The sequence below is a fragment of the Rhinolophus hipposideros genome (assembly GCF_964194185.1).
Source record: "Rhinolophus hipposideros genome assembly, chromosome: 3".
Taxonomy (NCBI): domain Eukaryota; kingdom Metazoa; phylum Chordata; class Mammalia; order Chiroptera; family Rhinolophidae; genus Rhinolophus; species Rhinolophus hipposideros.
The window spans coordinates 80,810,588-80,822,605 of NC_138049.1; the positions used below are offsets into that span (position 1 = coordinate 80,810,588).

The 12,018-nt window shown below is 38.0% G+C and overlaps 1 pseudogene across 1 annotated transcript in view; it reads right to left on the reverse strand.

Moving 5' to 3' along the window:
* Positions 1 to 4,170: 4,170 nt before the first annotated feature.
* LOC308494373 (mitochondrial genome maintenance exonuclease 1-like) overlaps positions 4,171 to 12,018 on the reverse strand; it is a 183,547-nt pseudogene continuing 175,699 nt past the window's right edge. Inside the window, exons 3-4 of the transcript in view lie at positions 5,047 to 5,352; positions 4,171 to 4,630 (exon numbers count right to left, since the gene is read on the reverse strand). The product of the transcript in view is annotated as a mitochondrial genome maintenance exonuclease 1-like (transcript). The remainder of the gene's footprint in view (positions 4,631 to 5,046; positions 5,353 to 12,018) is intronic.

Genomic DNA, 12,018 nt, shown 5'->3' on the forward strand with positions numbered 1-12,018 from the left:
AGATGGTGCAAAAAGATAGGAGACAGATTTACTTGCTCAGAAATGGCTTAAAATCTAGTACTACCACAACCCTCCCCTCCACACCCTGGGAATTATATTTTCTAATTGGTGTTATTTGGAATATATTTGGAGAAGTATTTCACTGATTGGGTTTTAAGCATTGAGTTTATACCACCATTCAGTAACAATAACAATGCAAAAACTCTAAGATGCATTGTTTTATTCTTATTCATTTCTTATAGTGCTGGATTGCTAAGATATTATTTTGAGAGGAAAAAAATTAAAAACAATCATCATAATATATATGTAGTGACTATACACTAATCTTTGGTGTTCTCATGATAGGTGTAGACCAAAAGGCACCAGTATAGCAAGCAATGACCTTGTTAGAAACTAGTTTAGGAGAAAAAGGAAAATAATGTCATGCCAGATCAACCTCTTGTAACCACTTTCGCTGACACTTTACTGTCCCAGATCATGCCCCTGCCCATATTGTGCTCCTCACAAGTTTATCTTTATGAAGGTTAGCTCAGAGTTAATTGTATAGTAAACACTGTTAGCATTAATGACTATATGTTAACTCTACTGATAGAGAGTAGCAGATGCGGATGGTAATGATGCTTGGTGTCAAACATTGTTAAACACTGACTTATTGAAATTTGCATCATCAATTCCTAGGATTTATGAAATTTTTCTTTCTTTTACTTTTTCCCTCTTTTTTCCCCCCATTTCTGACAGTTCTTCAATTTCCAGAGGTTTGATTAAAGGGCTCTGGAATTAGCCAAATTAGTTTTAAGAGATTAATCTTGACCTTTTTTAAAAAAGTGTTTGACAGTGAGTTGTTGGCATATATTTAATAACTAGCTCCTAAGGAAAAATGAAACTCCTGATTCAGATTTTTTTTTTCTGTCTTCTGAGATGTACAATGTCCACCCTGGGTGATTTCAAGCTATGAATAATGTGATAGCAACTGGCTCACAAAACAAAAATTTTAAAATTGACTCTTGTGAATGAATGTCAGCTTGACCTACCATATAATTTCACATTGATATATCAAAGTGATATTATTTGGTAAAAAGTTTGCTGGATTTTGTAGTGAGAGATAGAGATACTGGTCTTATTATTACAGTCCAGCAGTTTTTCAAGATATTGTGAGGAAAAACTACTTTATTTCTTTCTGTTTCCCAGTATCTATAACACTTCCTGGTAGCTATGAAATATGCACAAGAAGGATAATATAAGAACATAGATAGCAAGGTAGCTTCTGTTATCATTATTTTACATTTATCACAAAAAAAGGTGAAAAAAATGTCAAGGTAAGTGATGTGACTTGAATATAAATAGAGCAATAGAGTAATAGAGATAAATCATTAAAATTTACTTTTTAACAACACATTCATTTTAATTACAGTATTTTCCTGGTTAGGAAGGTACAATTAAATAAGTTGTTCATAGAATTTATAAATGTGAAGACATAGCAAAATGCTGTTCCTATCCCTTATCAGGTTGGTCTATGGATCAATTTCTTCCTTTCTTTTCTAAAGGTTTTTATTAAAAATATAGTTAACATAAGATATTTTATTAGTTTCAGGTATACACAATAGTTATTCAACATTTGTATACCTAAAGAAATGATCACCATGATAAATGTCCAGCAATCATCTGACACCATAAAATGCTATCACAATATTATTGACTATATTACTTTTGCTGTATATTATATCACTATGACTTGTTTGTTTTATACCTGGAAATTTGGGCCACTAATTGCCCTTCATCTTTCCCCCCTTTTTATTTTTTTAGTTACAGTTCACATTCAATATTATTTTATATTAATTTCAGGTGTACAGCATAGTGCTTAGACATTTATATAATTTCAGCAGTGATCCCCATTAGTCTACTTCCCACCTGGCACTACTCATAGTTATTGCCATATTATTGACTATATTCCCTATGCTTTACTTTACATCTCCATGACTATTTTGTAACTACCAATTTGTAGTTCTTAATCCTTTCCCCTTTTACACCCACCCCACCAACCACTCTTTCATCTGGCAGCCATCAAACTATTCTCTGTATCTATCTATGAGTCTGATTCTGTTCTGTGTGTTTATTGTGTTCTTTAGATTCTACATATAAGCAAAATCACACTGCATCCATTTTTTTCTGTCTGACATACTCCACCCACACAATACTTTCCAGGTCAATCCATGTTGCCACAGATGGCAAGAACCCATTCCCTTCCATGGCCAAGCAATATTCCATTGTATATATGTAACAACTCCTTAATCCATTCTTCCATTGATGGACACCAAGGTTGCCTCCACATCTTGGCCATTGTAAACAATGCTGTAATGAACATGTAGATGCACACGTTCCATCTAAGTAGTGTTGTTTTTGTTGTTGTCGTTGTTGTTTTTCAGATAAATATGCAGGAGTGGGATTCCTGGGTCCTTCTTTTTCTCTTGTTATAGCCTTTATTTTAAAGTCTATTTTGTTTGGTTGTAAGTATTGCTACCCCAGCTTTCCCTCCTCCCATTTTCATGAAATAACTTTTTGTATCCCTTTACTTTTAGTCTGTATGTGTCTTTCAATCTGTAGTGAGTTTCTTGAAGGCTGCATATGTAAGGGTTTTGTTTTCTAATTCATGCAGCCACCCTTTGTTTTTTATTGGAGCATTTAATCTACTTACATTGAAAGCAATTGTTGATAGATAGGTAGGTATTGCCATTTTATTATTCATACATATATGTATATGTATATACATATATGTATGAATATGAATCATGTATATACACTTTTTATTTATTTTAAGTGTATTTTTCCAGGACCTATCAACTCCAAGTCAAGTAGTTGTTTCAACCTAGTTGTGGAGGGTGCAGCTCACACAGGACCATGCAGGGATTGAACCAGCAACTCTGATGTTATGAACATCATGCTCTAACCAACTGACACCCTATTCATTTTTTTTATATCTTTTTTTTTTTTTCTTTTTATTTCTATCTTAAAGAAGTCCCTCTAAGATTCCCTGTAATACTGACTTGGTGGTAACGAACTCCTTTAGCTTTTTCTTGTCTGTCTGGGAAGCTCTTTATCTGTCCTGTGATTTTTTATTTTTAACCTTTTTATTTTTAACCTTATTTTTTAACCTTACTCACATCTTGTATTTTATTCCTTATGGTTAATGGCTAATAAAAGAAAAAAGTAATTGTAGTACCCTATATTTTAAGATAGTAACTGTAACTTAAATGCTAACCCACTGATCAAACAAGGAACATTATCCTAGGGCTATAGTGGGGATTTATTTAAGTTTCCCAAACCCAGTGACAACAAATAATTTTTATAAGTTGTTAAAACAAAATAGCTTGTGTTATTATTCCCCATAGCTGAAAAATTCCACAAATGATACCTTTTCTCTATGGGAATGATTTATTGTCTCAAACCAGAAATACAGTTACTAAAATATTTATAATTATAAGTCTCAGGCTGTGGTCTGGCTAGAACTTTTGGGGGTTATTTGGTGGTATACCAAGGAGTATTGCTAATGATATGGTGAATATGTTCCAGAGAGCAATATTTACTCAAGGCTAAGGAATCACATATTTATTTTTCAAAATGTTTAATGGAAGCTTTTTCTGCAAAAAATATATATAGAGAGAACTCCAATATATAAACAGTTTTTAGGAAACTGCATTGGCAGTAGTAGTTGCCTGATGTGAGTTTTCCCACCACATACACCTAAGGGGTGCTTGACCCCTTCCCTCCTGCTGTACCCTGGGGAAATGCTTGGCACACAAAGCCTCACTACCCTCCAATTTCAGTTCAAAGACTATGCATCCTGCCCCGGACACAGAAAGTTCCACGGGAGGGGGGGGGTGTCCAAGAGCCACCAATGCTATGCAAATCCTGCTTGTCCTTTTCTTCAGGTCAATCATAGTCAGAGGTAGCATAATTGGTCTTTTATGTGCTGAAGTCCAGTTCTTCAAATCTAAACTTTTCCAGCTTTTCAGTCTTATAGGTTGCAATGAATTTCAACAGATTAATATTTCTGCTTGTGCTAATGTAGTAGCTTTTAGATTCTGTGGTACCTCCATGTTCGATCATAATAAACATTGATATATCTTCCCAAACTGTGAGAAAGTACTGAATGTTCCCAAAATGTGTCTTGCCCTAATCTGGTTTCTTAATATTCTGTTTCTTTTCCTTCTTTGCATATTCTTCTAGTCGAAGAAGCCACTCTTGTCCAGTACTGGGAACAGAATTCTGTGTTCATGAAATGTGTGTGGGCAGGAGATCCATCCTTGTAGGTCACCACAATTAAATCACACTGAGCTGATACTCAGCCCACAGTCCAGCAGACCTACATACTTTAAGGTCTCATGTTGAGCAGCGCTTTCAAGAGCTCGAACTCCACTGACATATTTTAGAATATGTTAGATGCTTTCCATGTAGCCAGATCTGAGGAGATTGTCATCTCTCTCTTTAAGTTCCCCTGGGGTGACAGTATGCCTTCCAAGACTTCCTGGAACCATTTCCCTTGTAAAAATATTTGAATTATATTCTGTAAAGCCATCCTCTCCCAGTCCCAGAATCATCCGCCGTTTCCACCTCTCCAAATAGAAAATCTGTTCTGATGTCATAGTGTGGGGACAAAGCCCCAAAAAACAGTTTCCAGGCTCTCGGCCTCACATAGAAAGGTGCTGGCTCGGATAGTAAATGGCCGTCAACTGTGATCAGATGCCAGCAGCTGTGGCTAGTTGGCCGTCAGCTGTAACCCGTAAGCCATTGGCCACTAATATAACGGCTGTGGCTATGCTAGCAGGAAAGAAAATGGGGGCTAGCAAGAAGATGGTGGCTGGCAAGCGTGGACTGCTGTTAGGCAGATTATGTAGATCCTGCTTCCTGTGTCTCCAGCCCAGCAGCCAGCGAGGATATATTGGTCTGACTCCCCTACCTATGGCTCCATGGGTGTTCCTTTTTGGCCTTACCGTGTCCTGCGTTCTTGGGCGGGGAGTGGGACCAGAGGCCCTGCCTGCCACCTTGCACGACACATAGTCTGCTGAAGGACTCGGGTTACACTTCGTATCGTATTCCTTTGCAAAGGGATTTTCAAAGAAATTGTAGCATCACTTGTTGCATTTGGTTTTAAGCTTCTCTCTGGATTGAAGAGAGGAAACCAGTTTTCTGTGTAACTTTTGCTTCTTCTCTTTGGGGGTTTACACTTACTCACAGGTCCATAAAGTATCTTCCTGGAACAATGATTCTGAAGTCTGAACATGGCCTCTGAATGACAAGACGCACTGTACTAAATCAGACAACTTTTCTTGGTCCACGTCTTCATAAGGGTTCAGTCATTTCTTTGTTTTGTTTTCTGTTGTTTTGTTTCTTTTTTCCCCTGCGGGCCACATAAATAAGAGTAAGTGGAGAAACCAATGCTGGAAAGCAAGTTCTAAAAAAAAAAAAAAAAAAAAAAACAGCGAACAAACAAACAAAACACCTCGGACCTCTAAGTTGCCTACAGGTATTCTGAGCTTCCTTCCTCTTAGATTATTATTAATTTTTTTCCACTTCACTCTAGTTTCCTTGCAATGCCTAGGGCCTTTTGAATTTTTGCATTCGCGATTCGCGATTCGTAGGGAGTCCCTCCCCTCCGGCGGTAGCACTGGCACCTCCAAATCATGCCCTATTGCTCTCACAGGCTCTCGTTTACGCCACAGCTCGGCGCCATCTGGGGCCTTGGCTGAGTAATAAATTACCCCGCGCTGGAGCACAAGTCACTGAGAGTTTTTCCGGTTCCATGGGTCTGTGTGGCGCTGCATTAGAGGTTTCTGTGTGGCCCTGAGCAAGGGTAAGCCCCGCATAGTTTGTTTTCCTAGCTCTAAGATGGGTGGCAGCCGGTGAGAGCAGCGGCAGCTCTGGGGGAGCACGAGGCTCACCACACCCTTTTCCCGGGGCTTCAGGGATGGTGGGAATTCCTGGGGGGGGGGGGGGCAGGGAGGCTAGTGGAAGCGGGGCTGCAGTTGCCCCTGAGAGGTGCCCCGATGGGGTTCAGCCTCTTCTTTCATCACATAGCCCGGTTTCCCTGCTTCTTTCCTTCGATTTTAAATGACAGCCTGATAGGTAGAGTGCAGATGGTTGTAGGTCCTTTCTTGCTTTTCATCACACTGAGTATTCTGGGCCAATCGCTTGTGGCCTGCAAAGTTTCTGTTGAGAAATCAGCTGACAACCTTATGGGAACTCCCTTATAAGTTAGTAGTTACCTTTCTTTTACTGGTTTTAGGATTCTCTCTTTTCTTTAACCTTTGCCATTTTAATTATAACATGTCTCGGTGTGGGCCTGTTTGGGTTAATCTTTTGGGGGACTCTCTGCACTTTCTGTGCTTGTATGTCTATTTCTTTCACCAGGTTAAAAACATTTTAAGTCATTATTTCTTCAAATAGATTCTCAATCCCTTGATTTCTGTCGTCTTCTGGTACTTCTGATGCAAATGTTGTTACACTTGATGTTGTCCCAAAGGTCTCTTAAACTGTCCTCACTTTTTTTGGATTTTCCTTTTCTTTTTGCACTTTTGATTGCATGTTTTCCAAATCAAATTGATTCGATCCTATGCTTCATCTAGTTTGCTCATGATTCTTTTTAGTGTATTCTTAATTTTAGTTATTTTATTCCTCATTTATGACTGGTTCTTTTTTATGGTTTCTATGTCTTTTTATTTTTATTTTTCACTTGCTATTTCTTTGCTAACGATCTCACTAAGTTCTATGAGCATCCTTATAACCAATGTCTTGAACTCTGGTAGATTGCTTGCCTCCATTTTGTCTAGTTATTTTTCTGGAGTTTTCTCCAGTTCTTTCATTTGGAATGTAGTTCTTTGTTTCCTCATTTTGGCTGCCTCTCTGTATTTTTCTTTTCTTTCTTTTTTTCTATGTATTAGGTAGATCTGCTGTGTCTCCAGTCTTACCATGTGACCTTGTATAGTAGGGATCCTTTGGTCCCCAGTGGCACATTCTCCCTGGTCACCTGGGCTGAGTGCTCCAGGAGTGTCGTTTGTGTGGGTTGTTTGTGCCATCCTGTTATAGTTAAGTTTTGATTGATGTTGGCATGTCAGTGGGTAGTATTGACCCTTAGGCAAACTGGCTGTGGGTTTGGCCACATCCAGGGCTTATGGGCTTCTCTGCAGGGGCCTTACCCCAGGAGTGGGATTCATCTCAGTGGGCTCTGGTACCTGTTGAGACCACCCTTTGTGTGTGCCTCTTGTGGGGCTAATTGGGTGGTGCTCTACTGTCATCTAAAGCCTGCCTCCAAGTATGTTGGTTCTGGGGCTTTGGGGAGAGGTTCCAGTTCAGGCCCAGGTCAGCCACTCCCTGTGACTGGCCAAGGAGTACCTGGCAGGAGCTACAAAATGACTCATGGTTGGTCACTGCCTGTGCTAAACCTGGAGGTGTGTGGGAGATGCCACACTGAACAGAGCATGGCTACCACCAGTACCAGTCCTGGGGTAGCTCTGCAAAAAGCCAGGACACTCTGAGGTCTGCTGCCACGTATAGATTCCATAAGTTTCAGGTGCAGATACAGGCTCCAGTGGTACAGTAAGTTAGGTGAGGTCAGAGTCAAGCAGTGGACCCCATCAGGCCAATCAGATTCAGATTTGGCCTGAGGGGCTGGGTTCAACACAGGAAAGATGGTAGTCCCCTGCCAGATGCCCAGGAGAAGCGCTCCAAACAGAGAAAATGGGAACTTTCCCTTCAGTTTTCGCCTCACACAAAACTCAATCTCTGCCCATATGTCTCTGATGCCCCCAATCACCATCCCTCCCCTGGAGCCTAAGGTGAGTGCCTGCGAGTGAATGAGTCTGTGCTTGGGCTGTTTAAGAGTATGTCTGGGTGTCCGCAAGCTTCTGTACGACCCAGATTGTCAAAATCCCCACTGTTTTTAACAGTCAGACGTGTAGGCGCTCCTCTTCTCAGCACCAGTACTCCAGGCTGGGGAGCCTCTTGTGGGGGGCTATGGTCCCTTACTCTTTTGTGGAAAACCTCTGTGGCTGAGATATCACTCCCAATTTTCACCCACCACTTGAGGCTAGCCTATTTCGCATCTTCTCCCCTCCTACCTCTCTCAACATGGCTTCTTTTTACATTCTTGGTTATAAAACTTCGTTTCAGCTAGACTTCAGGTTGTTCTCCAGGTTGATTATTCTGTAAGTTAGTTGTAATGTTGATGTGTTTATGGGATGAGGCAAGCACAGCATTTATCTACTCTGCAATTTGAATCTCCTCCGGATCAATTTCTTTCTTTTTCCATAGGTCGACATCATGCATTCTCAATGGGGGCAGAAGCTCTTACATTTTTTCATATGTAGGCAAGTATATAAAACATATCTGTGGCATTGAAATTTTATGCTCAGGCTGATTAGTGGGGAAAAAAATGCCCCAAAAAACTCTTTACAGACTTTTTTTTCTTAAGTCGAAACAACACTGGTCTATATCAGTGCTGTCCGACAGAACATTCTACAGTGATGGTTCTGTTCTATTCTGTTCTGTGGTGTACATTATAGTAGCCGCTGGCTATATGTGGCTACTGAGCAGTTGAAATGTGACTAGCATGACTCAGAAACTGAATTTTAATTTAAATGTACTTTTAATTAAATTTAGATAGCTACATGTCCTATTACTGCAGTATTATACAGCACAACTATAGATTCTAGTGAAACAAATGCATTTAAAGACACATCTAATTAAAAAAACAAAACCGATTTAAAGTGTCAATTATGAAAAACAAATCATTTAAACAATTATCTAACCATTACTACCAACTAGACTTTTTTTTCTTATACTAAAATGTTTAATATTAGTTTCTTTATGATTCTGTATCATGTAGAGTTACTTTCTGTCCTCAAAAGACAATGGGATACTATGTCATCCACAACAAATGAGTCATATATTTGAGGGTTATTCATTAGGTGGGAGATCTCTTGACATTTTTCCCTTGAAAATTGAAAAATATTCTAGATATGAAGGAGTCCAAAATGACCACCTTCCATCAAGTGGTTCTCATCTAAGAACCAGCCCACTAATTCAAATATAGAGAGGGATACATCCTCAAAGGCCATCTTTTATCACTACCTTCATAGCATCCTAACTTAAAATTGCAAAACACTCAAAAATCATAGACTGCAAGTTACAATTTTATTAATTTGTAATAGTTTATCTGATTGCATATGTTCCAAAATGGGAGACCAATAATATTTTCTTACCCAATTCCTAGATAATAACATTTAATAGCATCCCATAACAATAATTGTGATCATTTTTCAGCACCATGCTAATTAATCTTATATCAGCAATGTATAAGGTAGATATGACTGATTTACAAATGAGGTAGCATATATGACTGATTAGCAGAGGCAGGATTCTGAGTCAGTTCATTTGATACAAAATTTGTGTTCAAAACTATAATCATGTAGTTTTACTGATCATACAAGTAAAATTAAAGCAAGCTGTTTAGATTGATCTTGATATATAAGCATATGTCTAAAGGTATATGTGAGTACAAAAGAACTAGCCACATCCTTTAAACTCCTAAAGACTAAATCCATTCCTTTAAGAGACAAAAATATTTGAATGAGGGTTTTATTAGCAGTAATTTTTAAATGATGTTATTTTCACAGTAAATTTTTACTATAAATGAACATTGCTATATATATAGTATAATGTATTAAAGCCACAGTACACAAAATTTAAATGACTAAGTAAGGTAATTTTTGATATTTTTTCCTTGCTGAAATTAAATATATACATATACATATATATATATATATATATATATATATATATATATATATATATATAATCATTGTGTATCCAATTGGGTTAACAAAACAATTATGTGGAATAGTAATTATCTAATGACTAATAAAATTTATGTATCCAATCTAACTTCTCAAAATAAAATAATGGCATTTCATTGTATTTATAATGATCTACTCAAGCAAAAATTAATTCAATATGATTTCATTGGATCAATGCAGCTAAAATAAGAGCAGATGTAAAAAGCAAAGCAAAATGTTTTTAATTATAAGATATTAATCAGCGAGAATAATGAAAAATGTTGTTTTGAGTGGAATATAATTTGTAAGATTTAGGAAGGAGGTAAAATGAATCCTAGTACCTTAAGTTATATATATATATATATATATATATATATATATATATATATATATATATATATATATATATCATATGACAGGTGTTATGTAATATATATGTATATATAATAAATGTCTCTAATTTGTTTCTTAATATTGAAGTCTTAAAGTACAGATTACAATTTACCATGGAGCTGTAGCGCCTCCTAGTTGCTTAGGGTTTACATGTAAAATGAAAAGAAATGTATTATAGATAGTCAAGGCTAATCAGTTCAAACATTAAAGAAAAAATATCAAAAGGAGAAAAATGAGTGAATTTTACTTCTCTTATCTCACATATATCCATAGAAGGTCTACAGAAAGATGAAGAATACCTACTCTGATAGTATTGATTTAATGAATTAAAGACATACAGACTGTCATTTGATGTGCGTTTCAAAAACAGTTTTGTGTGTGTGTGTGTGTGTGTGTGTGTGGATGTGTAGAGACGCACTACATAATAATCCACCTTGTTACATATCATTTATTCTTTCAAAACACTCAAATTTATTTTCCAAAGAAAAATAGTGCCTAATGACTTAAATTTTACTGTATCTGCAAGCCTGGATATAATATGTATAATTGTTTTAGCCCTCTGCAACCAGCACTAGCACTCTTAAGCAAAGGGATTTATAGAGAACTTAGTTAAAAAGCTGTCCACTTAAACAGCTTTTTGACCTTAAACCATCACTTAAAAAGCTGTCCATATAAGCTTCTTGACTTAGGTCTTTGGACACAAGAAATTGATGTAAAAGGCTTAAAACGTCAGCATTAAATTTGGCAAAAATTACCCTGTTTTTTTTTGTACTGATAAGTCAATTCTCAGTCTTTGGTTTTATCAACAGAGGTTTATTTTGATGATAAATTGCATGAGGAATGGGAATCTATTCTTATATCATCAACTTTCCCAGAATTTCTTTTGACTAGGACCATTTCAGAAGAATTAATATCATCATGGCTTTATGTTTTTCCCTCTTCACTAACTGACCTACCGTATTTGCCGGCGTATAAGACGATTTTTTGGCCCCGAAAAATATGCCTCCAAGTGGGGGGGTAGTCTTATACGCCAGGTACACTTCAGATAGACTGCCCATAGTGCTTGCCCCGTGCCATAGTGGCCTCCCGATGCCCGCCCACTTCATTCCACAAACCGTTCAGGCATCAGCAGCGCTGCTGGGTGTATGCTCGGCTGTTATGCGATTTTGCTGTTATGCGATTTTACCACACTCGCAAAATCGCACACAGCCGAGCATACACCCAGTATGATAGCGCAAAATCGCGAATCGCGATACCATACTGGGTGTATGGTCGGATGTGTGCGATTTTGCGAGTGTGGTAAATTCGGGTTACCGTATATTTCTTTACATATGCATTGAAGATTCGGGATTTTGCGCTATCATGGTGCCTGTTAGAATGTTGAAGAGCTCGCACTTGCGCACTAGTGAGGTCCCAGGGAGATGCTGATGCAAGGGTGGACCAGACTGCTATAGTGACAGGGCGGGCAAACAGGGAGCAGGGACCAATCAAATCAGGCTTTGTATACAGCCAACAGCCAACCACAATACTGCACCGTTGTACAGTACAGCATAGAAAATGTCAACCAGTCAAACTCCTATCATCCCTATCATGGCACCAGCCAAAAGAAAGAAGTATGATGCGAATTTTAAACTGAAAGTTATTTGGTGTGTGGAAGGTGTGCGGAAGAGGGGGTAGTCTTATACGGCGAGTATATAACAAACTCTGTATTTTGAGTGGAAATGTTAGGGGGTCGTCTTATACGCCCAGTCGTCTTATACGCCGGCAAATACGGTAAGTTGAAGTCACATTGCATGTA